Raw genomic sequence first — 17,070 nt, forward strand, 5'->3', positions numbered from 1 at the left:
CTTAGCAACTATCAAGACAGGACACAAAACTGTACTATTGAGGAGGAAAATCTATACTTGTAGTCATTGTATTTTTCTTTCTTTCTTTTTTTTTGGAAGGAGTTTCACTCTTATTTCCCAGGCTAGAGTGCCATGGTGCGATCTCGGCTCACTACAACCTCTGCCTCCCAGGTTCAAGCGATTCTCCTATCTCAGCCTCCTGAGTAGATGGGATTACAGGCATGCACCACCATACCCTGCTAATTTTTGTATTTTTAATAGAGACAGGGTTTCACCATGTTGGTCAGACTGGTCTCGAACTCCTGACCTCAGGTGATCTACCTGCGTCGGCCTCCCAAAGTGCTGGGATTACAGACGTAAGCCACCATACCCAGCCATCTTAGTATTTTTCACTGCCACGCATAAAGAAAAAAAAAAAGAAGAGGAAGATAAAAGAAAAGAAAAAGAGCCAGTTTCACTTAAGAATGTCATTGATGAAGTAATAAAATTGTTGTTTTACTGCCTTCTGAAGCTGTCTCTCCATGAAGCTAGATTTTAAATCTAGCAGGACAGAGTACAGGAGGAGAGAGAGCTCCTCAAGTCTGCGTTTTCATCTCATGGAGACCACCAGCTCTGTGTGGACTCCTCCTACCTGCACTGCATCCTGGAAATTCTCAAAGCAGTAAGCTGGAGAAAACATCACGCTCATCTCATTTCATTTTCCCTTTTCTCACCACTTTCCTGTGATACCTCTTTTCCAATATTTAAACATCATTTTAAAAATTTTTATACACTTAGAGAGTACAGGAGCAGTTTTGGTACATGGATATACTGCATAGTGGGGAAGTCTGGGCTTTTAGTGTAAGCATCACCTGAAAACATAGTATACATTTACCCATCAGGTAATTTCTCATCCCTCCTACCCTCCCACCCTTCCAAGTCTCCAATGTCTATTATTCAGCTCTTCATGTCATTGTGTATACATTATTTAGCTTCCACTTATAAGTGAGAACATGTGCTAGTTGAGCTGTTTCACTAAAGATAATGGCCTCCAGTTCCATCCATGTTGTTACAAAAGACAAAATTTTGTTATTTTTAATTGCTGGTAGTATTCCAGGGTGTGTGTGTGTGTGTGTGCGTGTGTGTGTGTGTGTGTGTGACGTTTTCTTTATCCAATCCATTGTGAATATCATTTTTAATATATTTTAGGTGGGATGACAAATCCAGTTCCATCTTAACTGGAAGCACAAATTGAGAGTATGCAGCTCTTTATACTCACATGGGAAAATAGGAGGTAGAAATCAAACACTTCTGCTGCACACCAAAGGGCAATTGTCTCAAAGAAAAGTATTTGTACCGTTGTTTCAGAAGTATAGTGGGCCGCAGTGGCTCACACCTGTAATCCCAACATTTTGGGAGGACAAAGCAGGTGGATCACTTGAGGTTAGGAGTTCGAGACCAGCCTGGCCAACAGGATAAAACCCCCATCTCTACTAAAAATACAAAAATTAGCTGGGCATGGTGGCAGGTGCCTGTAGTCACAGCTACTCCAGAGACTGAGGAAGGAGAATCACTTGAACCTGGGAAACAGAGTTTGCAGTGAGCAGAGATCACACCACTGCACTCCAGCCTGTGTGACAGAGAGAGACAGTCTCAAAAAAAAGAAAAAGAGAGAGAGAGAGAAGCATAGTGAACTTGCTACTTTTTTCATGAAATTCCAATTTAATTGAAAGAACAATGACTGATAAATTATGATTATTCAGACTTGGATATTTGGCAGACATTTGAAGATGAATAAAGTGCGCCTATCCCTTGAAGGAAAATAACTGACACTGTTTGTTGCCAGTGATAAAATTCGATCTTTGCAGTAAAAATTGGATTTTTGGATAACTTGTATCTGCTACCATAAGCTTGACAGTTTCCTGATATGCAACAACTTTTATGACAAAATTGGTGATTTTAACAAATGTGATTATTTATTATATATAATGAAATGCTCAACATTTGGAATATCTGCATAACTCAGTGAAGCAATATTTTCCAAATGTTCAATTCATCATGTTACAAAGTCACAAAGAAAAGTTCCACTCAAAGTATAACAGACACCCAGTGGATTTTAATGTAATGGAATAAAAACATGTATTTAGAAGCAGATTTTAAGTTGTACCTTTTATGACACTATCATTTGTTATGTTTTGATTTAATAATGAAGAAGATTATCCACAGTTATCTGAAGAGGCTATTAAAATACTCTTCCTTTTTCCTACTACATGTCCGTGTGGGGTCAAATTTTCTTCATGTACTTCAACCAAATTAATATATCACAACAGATGGAATGCATAAGCAAATATGGGAATCCAGTTGTCATCTAAAAAGTCAGAAATTAAAGAGATTTTTTTAAATGCCAATCTTCTCACTAAACTCTTTGTACTTTGGAAAATGTATTTTTTCATAAAACATGTGTCTTTAGTGCAATGACTTTATTCTTTTAAAATAAATCCATAATTAAGTATTTGTAAAATGCCTGTTCTAATTTTCAATACAATAAATATTGATAGACATGGTCCACATAAATGAAAGCTATTTGTGGTCCTCAATTACTGTTACTAATGCAAGGAGTTCTGAGACCAAAACATTTGAGAATCACTATGTTAAAACCATTCTACTTGAGAGAGACAGATGATTATACATTAAACCAATGCTTACAACTGTAGCTACACATGGAAATTATCTAGAAAGCCTTTTTTAGAAAATGGTGATGTCTGACTTCCACCCCCAGAGATTCTGATATGATTAGCCTGGTGTGTGGTCTGGGCATCAGATCGCTTAAAAGCTCCCCAGGTGATTCTAACGTGCAGCCACGGCTGAGAATCATTGCATTAAGTCACACACTTTGAGAAATACATCAGCAAAAATCATATAATCAGATTAACTATAACATTAATAGTCATGTTGCATTGTAGTTATTTCATAAGGCCCTGCGGATAATAGGAAAAAAGATTGGGAAAGTGGCCCAGCCTTAGACAAATTATGAAGTAGGCAGCTTAAATTCAAACCCCCCAACTTTCCGGCCCCATGCAAGTCTAGTACTGAAGCACCCTGCCTTTCATTCCTTTAATAGTCACAGAATGTAAAGAGTCCTACATTATATTCTTGTTTGAATCTGTCCGCCACCTCTTTCGATAGCAGAGTGAAAAATTAAAATATTTGCCTCTGCAGTCCAGTGTCAGATTTTTAGTGTTCCTTAGAAATCTCAGGAATCCAGATTTCCTGTAAATATTCCCAACTTCTTTCACCAGATCAGAGGTCGGGTCAAGGTGGCAATAAAAGCTAGGAGAAAAAAAACGTTCCTCTTCTCTGGTTTTCTGGCCCTCTCACTTCCCAGTCCTATTAAATAACATGCGCTGTCCTCTTGAAGAAGGACAGAGGAACAGTCCCCATAAACCCTGATTCCTTTCACAAACACTAATTATGCCCCTCAAACAAAATTCCTTTTATCCATTTAATAATTTATCATACTTTTGATCAGTTTTTCTCTGAGAGCTCTGAAAACCAAAAGTGTTCAAGGTCCAAAGAAATGAATCTCTAGTAAGAAATTTCAGTGCACTCAAGGAGATGAGAAGTAGAATCAAAGATGAAGAGAGTGGAGGTCACCTGGTGACCATCAAGCCAGCCATCCAGAGGAAAAAACTCCTCGTCTGAGGAATTTAGAAGTAATTAGACTTCCCTATTATCTAAAGCGGGCATCTGGTTCCAGGCTTCTTTCTCAAAAATTTATAAGTAACTAGAATTTCCATACATCTCCAGAATGTATGTATGTTGAAACTCATTGTGCAACACTTGCTGACATCAAGGCACCAAAATGCCTACAAATTTAACCATTTATCATGACCTACGTGGCTAATAGGGTCCAAATTACCATTAAACTCCCGCTTTAAGGTTCATAAATACGCCTAAGGGAAAATCCACCACAATTCCTCCCTTGCTGAGGTGCCCTGCTGCATTCTTTTGCAGCTTTCTTTCTATCTAGTAAAACTTTCCTTTTCAAACCTATACTGTTGTCAGTAAATTCTTCTCACCAATCTGCAAGTCAACCACCTTCCAATGCCGGAGCTCTGGCACCTAGCCCAGCAAAAGACAAAGACTGACACACAAAATTCATTCTTTACAGCTCACAGAATAGACAGCACTGATCTACACAGTACCTAAACTGCCTATGATGTGAAGTTACAAACAACTGATTGTTACAGGAAGCATCTATGCATATAATGTTTAAGTCTGTATATTTATAGAGGCATACATGTTGACATTTTATTCAAAAAATTTCATCTATGTTTAATTTTTCCATCTTGTGGGATCAAATAAGATAAAGCACCAATTTCATATATATATATATATTTTTTTTTTTTTTTTTTGAGACAGTTTCTTGCTCTGTCACCCAGGCTGTAGCATAGTGCTACACCCAGCACCCAGACTGCTACACAATCTTTGCTCAGTGCAACCTCCGCCTCCAGGATTCAAGTGATTCTCACACATTAGCCTCTTGAGCAGCTGGGACTACAGGTGTGCGTGCAACACCACACCAAGCTAATTTTTGTATTTTTAGTAGAGACAGGGTTTTACCATGTTAGCCAGGCTGATCTCGATCTCCTAACTTCAAGCAATCCACCCACCTTGGCCTCCCAAAGTGCTGAAATTACAGGTATGAGCCACCGCACCCGGCCTTCTGCAACATATTAATGATAGAACATGAAAGGTAAAAAGCTGTTAGTTCAAGAATTTTTCATTCAGAGTTACTAAATTTTTATGGTGTAAGTTAAAAATATGATCAGAGATGTTAAGTGTGTCAATAATGTGTTTTTAAGACCTAATTCTATAAATAAGTATGATGAGAGATATTATTATTGTTATTATCCTCATTGTTAATGATAAAAAAGTTAAGGTACAAGGTTAAGTCATCTGTTCAAAGCCATGCAAAGCTGATTCAGTTGCAGGCAGTGTACTTTTACTCTACCCTACAGGCTTTTATAGTTTCAGAGGAGAAAATTTAAGTAGCTATTAAAATCTAACTTTCAATAAGCTGAGGAAAGCTTTTACTGAAGTTAAAATCAGATACCATTGAAAGTATTTTATCTGTAGATTTTAAGTACAATATTCATTTTTGTATTTTTTGTCTCCTTTAATCATATATCTAATATCATATCTATTAGTAGAAGGGGGAAAGGGAAATTTTTTTCAAAAAAATTAAATGCCAAAATGTAAACTAACATAACCTAAAGTCAAGACGAAGCCACTCAGTTGTCTTTTGCTTTGGGGTCATTTGTGGATTTTCTGCGGTGTTATATTCTACTTATCCATGTTTTAAAGATATGAAATTGTGATATTTTCCTACTGATCAGGCTACACAGACTGTTATCAGACAACTGAAAAAGCATCCTTTCTCTCAATCTTATAATGTTAATTGTGCTTGTTAATTAGTCTCTTTCTGGCTTTTCATGAAAGAACAGTCATTCTAAGAGTAATTTTCAAGTCTTACCAAACAAACAACACGAAAAAGTTTGCTTTTAAGACTCAGGTTAGGCCCATCAGTGTCAAGTAAGAGGAAGAAAGGCTCTAAAACCTCTTTCCACAGGGTCCAAAATAGAACATTAATTAAGCAAATAAAAATGACACATTCACAGAAAATAGCAACAGTTATTTAAAAAACAAGTTGGCTATGCCACACATAGCTATTAACAATAATAACAGTAGAAAGTTGCAACATAACACCATAACTCAAATTCGGCCCTAAAACCACATATGCTCCTATAAATATCTAACTTTTGCTTAAATTTAGAATGAATTTATGCTGTTCATTTTATTTTTATACGTGAAAACATTCACAAAGTATTTTGAATGTTTTAGTAATACTTAGTACAGATTGTGATCATAAAAAATCCTTTCAACACTACGGTTCACATATATGCTATTGTTCAGATTATAATAAATTAGATGAACTAATCCATCTTCAATTTTAATGTTTGGGAAAGCATTTCAACAGAGCTCACAATTAGTAGCACCAGGCCAAGAGTATATCTAAATTTCCCTAAAAAAGAAGCTTAAATTACTTAGCATAGAATTTTAGTAAGACTAATCCCCTTCTGTTACTGCCCAAACCTTGATATTTTATGGTCCTCCCTCAGTAAATCACATACCTATTATGCAGAACACTAAAGTTTGAATTTAGAGCTCTGTGAGAAAGGAAAAGAGATTAATTGCCTTTTATAATATCTTTGTTTAGTCCTCCAAAAAATTTCCTTCTAACAGTGTTAGATCTGTATTACAATCAGGAAGAAGCATAGTAGTAATTTTAGAAAGGGGACCAAAAGGAAATTTCATAAGCAAAAAGGAAGGGCCATAAGAGAACTGTACATCTTCATTCCACTCTGAGGAAAAATGGTCTTCTTTTGATTCTATTCTTTGATTAGAGAAAATGACCATCAATTAGAGAAACAAACTAATGTCTCAGACAGGAAATAAATGACATTAAAGACAAAGCCATAGGCCAGGCATGGTGGCTTACACCTGTAATCCCAGCACTTTGGGAAACCGAGGCAGGCGGATCATTTGAGGTCAGGAGTTCAAGACCAGCGTGGCTAAAATGGTGAGACCCCCGTCTCTACTAAAAATATAAAAATTAGCCGGGTGTAATGGTGCATGCCTATAATCCCAGCTACTCAGGAGGCTGAGGCAGGAGAATCATTTGAACCTGGGAGACGGAGGCTGTAGTGAGCCAAGATCGTGCCACTGCATTCTAGCCTGGGCTACAGAGCGAGACTCCATCTCAAAAAAAAAAAAAAAAGATTGAGCCATAGATAAAGAATGCAGTAACAATTATTATTCAGGATTTTTTTTTTTTTTTTAAGACGGAGTTTCGCTCTTGTTGCCCAGGCTGGAGTACAATGGCACGATCTCAGCTCACCACAACCTCCGCCTCCCAGGTTCCAGCGATTCTTCTGCCTCAGCCTCCCGAGTAGCTAGGATTACAGGCTTGCGCCACCACACCCAGCTAATTTTGTATTTTTAGTAGAGATGGGGTTTCTCCATGTTGGTCAGGCTAGTCTCGAACTCCTGACCTCAGATGATCCTCTGTCTCGGCCTCCCAAAGTGCTGGGATTATAGGTGTGAGCCACTGTGCCTGGCCTATTCGTGATTTTTAGAGACTGAAAATATGAGGGAAACCTGGTAAAGTGGATAGACAATAGCCTAATTATAAAACTTCTCTGTGTGCTACAATTACATGTTAATCTTTATTCAATTATGCAGATAGCTACAGAATACTATTATTTTATAGTACACACATGCACACATCTTTAGCATATCCTTTGCAGGTGTAAAAAAATTATGATAATATAATCCTTAAATGGCAGGCACCTGGTAGTATAGTAAGTTCTTGAAAAATGTTGTGTCTAAAAACACATACCTTATGATTATAAAACCTAGTGCCTGCCACAAATATGGAGAAATATTTGATTCATTACAGTATGTAATGTACAGCCTAACCAGTAGGCTAACGACAAGCAGACAATGATCTTCCCTTGACCCTGATATCTCCTTTAATTATTACTCTTTCCCTTCACTTCCATTTTTTAATGTAATCTACACCATTAGTTCCCAAATGCCAGTTCCATATTAATGCCTGTCCATGATTATGCTTGCTCAGTTTGTTGCAAAAGGAGAACATTTTTTAAAATGTTGTTAATAAGGCAATTATATTTAATCAAAGTCTGATCTTTGATCTTACATTCTTCCTCCATATTTGGGAATAATCAGTTGTAGGTTCTTGGGTTTGTCTTTTATTGTCTTGCTCTCTTGTTGTTTCATTGTGGTAAAATACATACAACATAAAATTTGCCATCTTAACATTAAATACATTCAGTTCATTAAACACATTTACATTTTTCTGCAACCATCACTACAATCCACCTCTAGAATTATTTTCATGTTGCAAAACTGAAACTGCACCCATTAAACAATACCTCTACATTCTCTCTTCCCCCCAGCTTCTAGCAACCACCATTCTTCTTTCTGTCTCAGTGAATTTGACTATTCTAAGGACATACCTCACATAAGTGGAATTATACAGTATTTGTCTTTCTGAAACTGTCTTATTTCACTTAACATAATGTCTTGAAGGTTCACCCATGGTATAGCATGTCTCAGAATTTCCTTCCTTTTTAAGGCTGAATAATATTCTGTTTTATGTGTATACCACATTTTGCTTATCCACCCATCTGTTGATGGACACTTGGGTTGCTTCCACCTTTTGGCTATTCCTAATAATGCTTCTATGGAGATCTGTGTATAAATATCTCTTCAAGACCCTGCCTTCGATTCTTTTAGATATACACCCAGAAGTAGAATTGCCGAATCATATGGTAACCTTACTTTGAATTTTTTGAGGAATCACCATAGCAGCTGCACCATTTCACATTCCCACCAACAGTGCCTAAGAGTTTCAATCTCCCTACATCTTTGCTAACACCTGTTGTTTTCTGTCTTTTTTTCACAGTAGCTATCCTTATGAATGTGAGGAGATATCTCACTATGGTTTTGATTTGCATTTCCCTAATGATTAGTGATGCTGAAGTGTTGCTTTGCTTCAGTGTTCTCAATTGGTAAAACAAGAAGTTGGCAACTTGCTTAGTCTCCATTTTTAAACAAATTTATAGGTTATTGATATCTGAAAATCTGAAAATCACCAGCGTACTCTCTATGTCCTCTTCTCATCTAAAAATTACCCCATAAATTCACTGCAGTCTGGCTTTGGCCCTCAATCTTCTCCTGACTTCTCTCATCAGAATTAACAAACTAACTTGTAATTGCCAAATAGAACGGACCTTCTTCAGTCTGTATGTAATTAGTGGAAAGTGCAGAGTCTCTGGGGCCAAACCTAAAGTCCCGCTTCCTTCAGCGGAGTAGGATCTCAACAAATGTAATTCCTGCTCCTGGACTTCCCTAAGGGAAATTTCATCCCTTCCCATAGTTTCATTCTCTACCCTATGCAATGATTCCCAAACCTCTAACACTCAACCATGTCAATGGAGCATTAATACTGTTCAAGGCACTCTGCAATGGATATATGGATAAATTAACTATGGCTTCGGCGCTCCAGAAGCATGTGGTTTAGTAAGATAAATAGTTGCGCAATACAGTGTCACAGGTGCGATGAAGGAACATGCCAGGAGCACAAAGAAAGGAATAATGATTCCCATATGACCTGGAGTGGACAGGGAAGGTCTTACAGAGGAGAAACTTGAAGTGAATGAATATTGGAAGTACTTAGCAGGTAGCAGAGGGGAGACAGTTATCACCACATGTATCAATTCTTAAAATTAACAGAAGAGAATATTTGAGGTAGGAAACCTTAGAACATCATTTCAGTGGACCAGGTGAGGGCTAGTTAAGGCCTGAACTAGGAGACAGTGGAAAAGAAGAAAAGAGATACCATACAAGAAACATAATGGTATGAAATTGATGGGACTTGGTCACCAGTTAGATCTAGAGAACAAGGGAAAAGAGTTTAGGCTGACTTAGTAGGTTCTGTCTTGGATAAATAGACGGTGGTACCATGCACTAAGATTGGAAATATAGGAAGAGGAAGAGGTTACAAGGAAAAGATGAGTTCAATTAGGGATACTTGGAATTTGTGGTCTTTCTGTGGGACACTCAGGTGCTTATAGAAAGATCAAGGATAGAGATGCAGATCTGTAAGACAGACATCGAAGCCCTATGTAGCAGATGCATTAGGTGCCCTGCCAGTATCCCTCCATACTCACCATTCCCATGCATGCCCTTTCAGGGGCTTCCAACAGCAAGCATCTGGGAGTCTTTGCCTGAGGGCTCCCGGCAGAACCCACTGGGTGGGCCTGCCAACTCCGAGACTAATGGTGTTAACAGGGAGTGTCTGCTAATAGATTTCTTTTTGGAGGTGATGAAGATGTTCTGAAATTACATAGTGGAGATGTGGCACAACTTTGTGAATACACTAAAAACCCAGCCAATTCTACACTTTTAGAAGGTGAATTTTAGTGCTTACTTCGACAGCACATATATTACAATTGGAATGATATAGAGAAGACTAGCCTGGCCCCTGTGCAAGGATGACATGCAAATTTGTGAAGTGTTCCATATTAAAATTATAAAAAATAAAATAATAAATAATAAATAAAAGGTGAATTGTATAGTTTTTGATTTATGTCTCCATTTGTAACAATTGTGTGAGAAAAAATACATACGCTATGGCTCAGCCCAACTGAAGTATTTGGTCCACAAGTATGCCCAATGTCTTCACATCTGTGTGCCTTTGCTTGCTCTATTGCTTCCACTTAGAGTTTCGAATTTCTCTTTTCTCCCACTCCTCTCCCCCATGTTTCCTAATCCTATTCTTTCTTCCAGGCCCAGCAAAAGTCCTCCTTTTCCGTTCATTCAGTCTTCCCCAGGTCAGGGATTTATCTTGTACTTCCCTGACATCTTCTAACCCTCTATTTTGTTTCCTGCTTTTTTTTCTTTTTTAACTCTCTTCTCCGTATTATAGATTTTCACATAGCTTAGCTAATAAATTTCAGATTCCTGAGAACAGGAGGTGTTTTACCTATAGATCCTATCAAATGTCTTGTACATGGTAGCCTCTCAAAAATGTTTAGTGAATCAATACATCAAGGACTATAAAATCTCGAGGGGAGTCTAGGAAAAAAACCAAGCAACCTAATTAAAATCAATTCACCTTCAGCTAAATTAGCCATCATCATTTAAAGAACATTAAAGGAAACAGTTGAAAATCTAGGGGAATATGGTCAGAATTCTTTCTAGAAATACTTAAGGTTTTGAAATTTGAGGTGTCATGATAAGAGTACAAATAATAGTAAAATGTTCAGGTCATTATATTCTGACTAACTATATTAAAAATAAACAAATATAAATCTATTTAGTGATTTTACCCTTACTATAGAATACTTCAAGCTGTTAGTACAGAAAATGCCATAGTGACAGCTTCTGGTCACTTGAGGACCTGTGCAGTAAGATCTTCCTTTGATGATGTAAAGAGGAACTCATTCTATGACCATAGAAATTCCTGTTTCTTTTCAGTTCTTTATTATCTTTCTAAATTTCCCTCCATAGAATCAAGCTTAGCAACTTTTCTTTCTCTGTGCTGCCAAAGGACAGGAGGAGATACAGAGATGTGAAAAGCTCTAATTCTTTAGCATGAATAACAATATTAATAGTTAACCCTTATTGACCATTCTCTGTATGCCAGGCTTTTTAAAAAGTGTTTTTCATGTATTATCTCATTTAATCCTTATAATAATTCATGGAAGAAGAATTATTATCATCGTAGTTAACAGACGACAAAGAGACTGAAGCACATAGAGGCTAATTTGCCCCTGGTCACACAGCTTGTTAAATGGTGGAATCCTGGTGTATAACCAGGCAGATGATATTATGTGCATAATAACATTACATTTATTTATTTATTCATTTATTTATTTCTCACAACAGCACTGTGAGGTAATTATTCCCCCCTCATTTTACATGTAAGGGAATGAATTTTTAGTGAGATTCAGTAGCTCAAAACTACTAAATGGTAGAGCCCAGATTGTACTCTGTCTTTGAAATCACATCCCAACCCTTTTCTTCTAACTGATTCCTCTGGGCTGGTGTAGTTTGCACGCTCCAGGAAGGGAGTCCCAACTCCTCTGTTTTGGTCAGTCCTGGTAAGAGTTTTTTTGTTTGTTTGTTTGTTTGTTTGTTTGTTTGTTTTGAGACAGGGTCTCCCTCTGTCGCCCAGGCTGGAGTGTAGAGACGCGATCCCAGCTTACTGCAACCTCCGCCTCCCAAATTCAAGCAATTCTCCTGCCTCAGCCTCCTGAGTAGCTGAGATTACAGGCGCGGGCCACCATGCCCGGCTAATTTTTGTATTTCTAGTAGATACAGGGTTTCACCACGTTGGCCAGGCTGGTCTCGAACTCTTAGGCTCAAGACCCCTGGGCTCAAGGGATTCGCCCACCTCAGTCTCCCAAAGTGCTGGGATTCCAGGCGTGAGTCGCCACGCCTGGCTGGATAATTAATTTTAATACTGGCTTCCTATTCAGGTCTGTAGCATCTTTGTTCTCTTCCTCTGTTGGCTTTTTAAAAATGTTATAACCAATTTACAGTATTTTAAGAGTTTGTTTGTTTGTTTTTGTTGTTGTTGTTGTTGTTTGAGAAAGAGTCTTGCTCTGTTGCCCAGGCTGGAGTGCAGTGGCATGATCTCGGCTCACTGCAACCTCCGCCTCCCGGATTCAAGCGATTCTCCTATCTCAGCCTCCTCAGTAGCTGGGACTACAGGAGCGTGCTACCGCATCCAGCTAATGTTTTATTTTTATTTTTATTATTTTTTTGAGACGGTGTCTCACTCTTGTTGCCCAGGCTGGAGTGCAATGGCGCGATCTCTGCTGACTGCAACCTCCGCCTCCAGGGTTCAAGCGATTCTCCTGCCTCAGCCTTCCGAGTAGCTGGAATTACAGGCGCTCGCCACCACGCCCGGCTGGTTTTTTGTATTTTTAGTAGAGACAGGGTTTCGCCATGTTGAACAGGCTGGTCTCGAAATCCTGACCTCAGGTGATCCACCCGCCTTGGCCTCCCAAAGTGCTGGGATTACAGGCGTCAGCCACCGCGCCCAGCCCGCATCCAACTAATTTTTGTATAAAAGAGACCTTTAAAATTAATACTCAGTTGAATAAAATCTGGAATAAAAGCAATAATCCATAACTCAAGGGAAATTAATGTTAATTCCATTTTAAAATCGATGAGCACATTTATGTATTACCTACTCTTTCCTGGAGAAACTTATTTTGCAGTCACAAAGATAAACAGACATTATTGGAAGTGGTTAAGGTAATTGGTTTTTTACCACAAATTATCTGAATATTCATTTTTGTTTTTGCAACAGGGTCTCGCTCTGTCGCCTAGTGGCACAATCTTAGCTCATTGCAACCTCTGCCTCCCGGGTTCAAGCAATCCTCCTGATCCTCCCACCTCAGACTCCGGAGTAGCTGGGATTACAGGCGCGTGCCACAACGTCCAGCTAATTTTTTTTTTTTTTTTTTTTTTGTATTTTTAGTAGAGACAGGGTTTGCCATGTTGGCCAGGCTGCTCTTGAACTCCTGACCTCAAGTGATCTGCCCACCTTGGCCTCCCAAAGTGCTGGAATTATAGGCATAAGCCACCACACCTTGCCTGAATATAACCTTTTAAGAACTGCATATAAAATCCTAGGTGAAACATATGCAGTAACCACTCCCTTTAGTTGCCAGATTTTCCTAATCTTTTTAGTCAAGCCATCCTTATCACACCTCTCTTTGATTACATACTATGTTGTAAATATATATACAGACATATATTTACAGATACCATGCAAGAAACATGATGGTATGAAATTGATGGGACTTGATCACCAATTAGATTTGGAGAACAAGGGAAAGGAGTTTAGGCTGACCAAGTAGTTTCTGTCTTGAATGACTAGATGGTGGCACTATGCACTAAGACTGGAAATATAGGAAATATATATGCAGATATATGAACATAGTAATATAACCGAGTGTAAAATTATATAAAGCTAAATATAAGTGCAAATAAAGGAAAGAGAGGAGTTATATGGAATACAGAAAGTTACATTAAAAACGAATGAATGTGCCTGGCCCAGAGCTGGTGTTCAATAAGCAATAGATATTATTAATAACCTTTATACCCAAGCAGAAGAATTTGGACGTGGTAAGGTAGGTGATAAGGAATGATTGCAGAGTTTATCATGTGGTACTTTAGGACTACTAGACTAACTACTATCATCAAGACATATTGAAAAAATTCACTGATTTAATCAACATTTATTGAGCACTGTGCTAAATTATGAATAAATTTAAAAAACGGCCGGGTACAGTGGCTCATGCTTGTAATCCCAGCACTTTGGGAGACTGAGGCTGGTGGATCACTTGAGGACAGGAGTTGGAGACCAGCCTGGACAACATAGTGAAACCCTGTCTCTACTAATAAATAAAATAAATAAATAAATAAATAAAAGATCTGGTCTTCTTCAAGTTCAGAAAAGGGAAGGGCAGATAGCGATCCCAGGAGGATGTGATAAACACTCAATCCACAATAAAACGTGATGAGCCACATGAGAATTATCTCTCAAGGGCTATCAGAACACAGAACAATTATTGATAGCCTGCAAATCAGACAAGACAGTTCCAAGGATATAACAGTTTGAGCTAGTCTAGGACACCAACTTAAAGTCTGTTGTGGTAATCCAGATGTGAGATACGGACTAGGATAACGGCAGTGGAAACTGAGAAAGGACATTTTGAGAACTATATCATCACGTATGTCTCTGCTGATAAAGAAATAGATCCTAAAGCATTTTCTCCCATAACTATTTTACTAACTCTATATTGATACCCAAATGCTTTATTGAATTTTTCAGCTGTGTTTCAAGGTCATGGAAAAAGACACAATCACAAAATAATTTTCCAGTGACCACATTCTATAAATTAAAACCAGCTGAAGTTTTAAAATGATGACAATTTCCTCTAGCTGGAAATTGTCATCAATTTCCCTAGTGAAAAAATTCACTGATTTAATCAACATTTATTGAGCACTGTGCTAAACGATGAATAAATAAAAATAAGGGCCATGCGCAGTGGCTCATGCCTGTAATCCCAGCACTTCGGGAGACTGCGGTGGGCAGATCATTTTTTCCCCCTGCATTTAGGTTTCTAAATCAGATGTCTCTGTTATCTCAAGTCACAAGAGTGTTGACTTTCTTTGCTTGCATTAGGTAACATATTTGAATGGCTATGTTGTGTGTCATTAAGTACAAGGAGCCCAATAATGCGGGACAAGCTCTCCAACTGCAGCCATAGAAGAGCAATATTGTAAGCTCGTTTTCATAAAACACCAGCAAGAAGAAAAATCCTTTCCATTTTGAGCATTCAGATTATATTTTCTCTCAAGGATTAAAACATTTCACATGGCAATACACTTATTTATTAAATTCAATCTTTATCTCTGTAATGCTCAGGAATGGAACACCTTGAGGAAACTGTAGTTCATGTTAAGCAAAAAATTAGATACAAAGATAGTTCTTTGATCAAATGTGCTGAAAGATTTACCCAAAGTGGAGGAGACCGCTTTATTTTTAAAAAGAGAAGCAGAACAGTGGAAATAAAATGAAATATATACATTACATATCTCTGTTTTCACACATGCACACAAATACTTAAATCTCTGTATAACAGCAGTTTGAATCGTCTGGAAAAGTTACTTCTAGGAAGAGTAACTTCTGTCACTTTAAGTACTACAGCAGAAAATGGAAGTTAATAGTGAGATAAGACTGGCTGTAAACTGCTCCAATGAGGTCCTGGGAATCTTGCTCAGAGGCAAAATTTGGGGCTGGACTAAAACGTCTGTTGGGAAGTGAAAGGAAGAAAAGGGCAAAGTTAAGCAAGACAGTCCTTTAAAAAGAAGGCAAACTTGAGTAAATCTACTTTCAATTTTAAAGTAAAAGAATAGCTGAATAGGACTCTAACAACAAAAATATAGTAAGATTGAATTAGATACTGCTGGATGTAAGACATTTAGCAACTTCCAATTCCTGAGAATGTTTCAGAAATCTTTTTTTAAATAGATTTTTAAATAAAGTAATCAAGGTTTTACACAATCTTACCTGCCTTATGTTTAATATAAATTATCTTAATATTTTCATTTCTTAACTTTAAATCCGAGGACATCCATTAAGAGTGATGATTTTGTATCAAAAGTAGGGGCTAATTTATGTTTATTTTTCTTTCTATTCTTGAAAACTGCCCTCTTGGCTGGGCGCGGTGTCTCACGCCTGTAATCCCAACGATTTGGGGGGCCGAGGCGGGCGGATCTCTTGAGGTCAGGAGACCAGCCTGGGTAACACAGCAAGAGACCTCGTCTCTACAAAAACTAACTTAAAAGTTAGTGGGGCGTGGTGGCACACGCCTGTAGTCCCAGCTGCTTGGGAGGCTGACGCAGGATAATCACTTGAGCCCAGCAGCTCCAGGCTGCAGTGAGCTATGATCGTGTCACTGCACTTCAGCCTGGATGACAGAGTAAAACCTTTTCTAGAAAGAAAGAAGAAAGAGAGAAAGGGGAAAAGAAAGAAAAAGAGAGAAGAAAGAAAACTGCCCTCTTGATTGTAGTCTCTCTGATTGTTTCAATATATTTAAGTACTTTTGGGATAAAATGTTGACATAAGGAGAATCATGTGGCTTCTGTGACAATGCCTGTCAGCTTCTCAGGCCTTTCTCTCACATAAGACATCGAAAATTTATGCACAGTGTATTTTCCCTCTAGATCCTTATGCTGCTGACTCCCACCCCCGCCCCACTCACCCGACACGGTCACACTTTGTTTTGGAGCAAAACAAATGTTAACATTGTGTTTCCAGACACCTGGAAGCCCAGGTTTGGTGATTCTGGACTGCACTCCACTTTGGTGGTAGGGTCACATTCGCGTTTAAAGGACGACGGGGAGGAAACACCAAGCACCGGGAAAACCCCTGCAGTCACCGGAACGTCGGGCTTGGGACGTGCCGGTTTGGGCGCAGAGCTGCGGTGCCGGCGGCCACCCCGGGGGCAGGCAGCAGGGAGGAGCATGCGGGAGGGCTGTGACATCTCAGGGTGGAAGCAGCTCTCTGCTCTGGACGCCTTACAAGTCCCCCGTTCCAACTATCACCTCTGGCCCATTGTCGCCACCGCCTCCCTCAAGAGTGCACGGCAGTAGAGGAAAAGACAGTACCGTCGGCAACAGCGGGATCAAGTACCGCGTGTAACTGATAGACACGCTCGCGTCTCCCGCGGCGCCCCTGCCCCGTGCCCCCGCGCTCACGAAGACGCCCGGAACTCGAGGGTGCGGAGCCAGCCCGACTGTACCCGGCGCTCCCGGCGCCCCTTCGCGGGGCAGAGACAACCCCGACCTCCCGCCGCGGCCACCTCCCGGCGGGCGCGGGCCGAGGAACTACAGCTCCCGGCAGGCCCCGCGCTGGCC

At 39.2% G+C, this 17,070-nt stretch overlaps 1 protein-coding gene and 1 non-coding gene across 2 annotated transcripts in view; one reads left to right on the forward strand and one right to left on the reverse strand.

The window, feature by feature from the left end:
- Positions 1-17,027, reverse strand: part of QPCT (glutaminyl-peptide cyclotransferase) — a 48,367-nt gene extending 31,340 nt beyond the window's left edge. Inside the window, exons 1-2 of the mRNA XM_063789141.1 lie at positions 16,416-17,027; positions 15,320-15,461 (exon numbers count right to left, since the gene is read on the reverse strand). The gene's annotated coding sequence lies outside the window, so the exon portion shown is untranslated. The remainder of the gene's footprint in view (positions 1-15,319; positions 15,462-16,415) is intronic.
- On the forward strand, positions 10,050-10,156 carry LOC112208330 (U6 spliceosomal RNA). The gene has a single exon (XR_002942732.1). It is a non-coding gene; the product is annotated as a U6 spliceosomal RNA (small nuclear RNA).
- Positions 17,028-17,070: the final 43 nt, after the last annotated feature.

The sequence above is a fragment of the Pan troglodytes genome, chromosome 12 (assembly GCF_028858775.2).
Source record: "Pan troglodytes isolate AG18354 chromosome 12, NHGRI_mPanTro3-v2.0_pri, whole genome shotgun sequence".
NCBI classification, from domain to species: Eukaryota; Metazoa; Chordata; class Mammalia; order Primates; family Hominidae; genus Pan; species Pan troglodytes.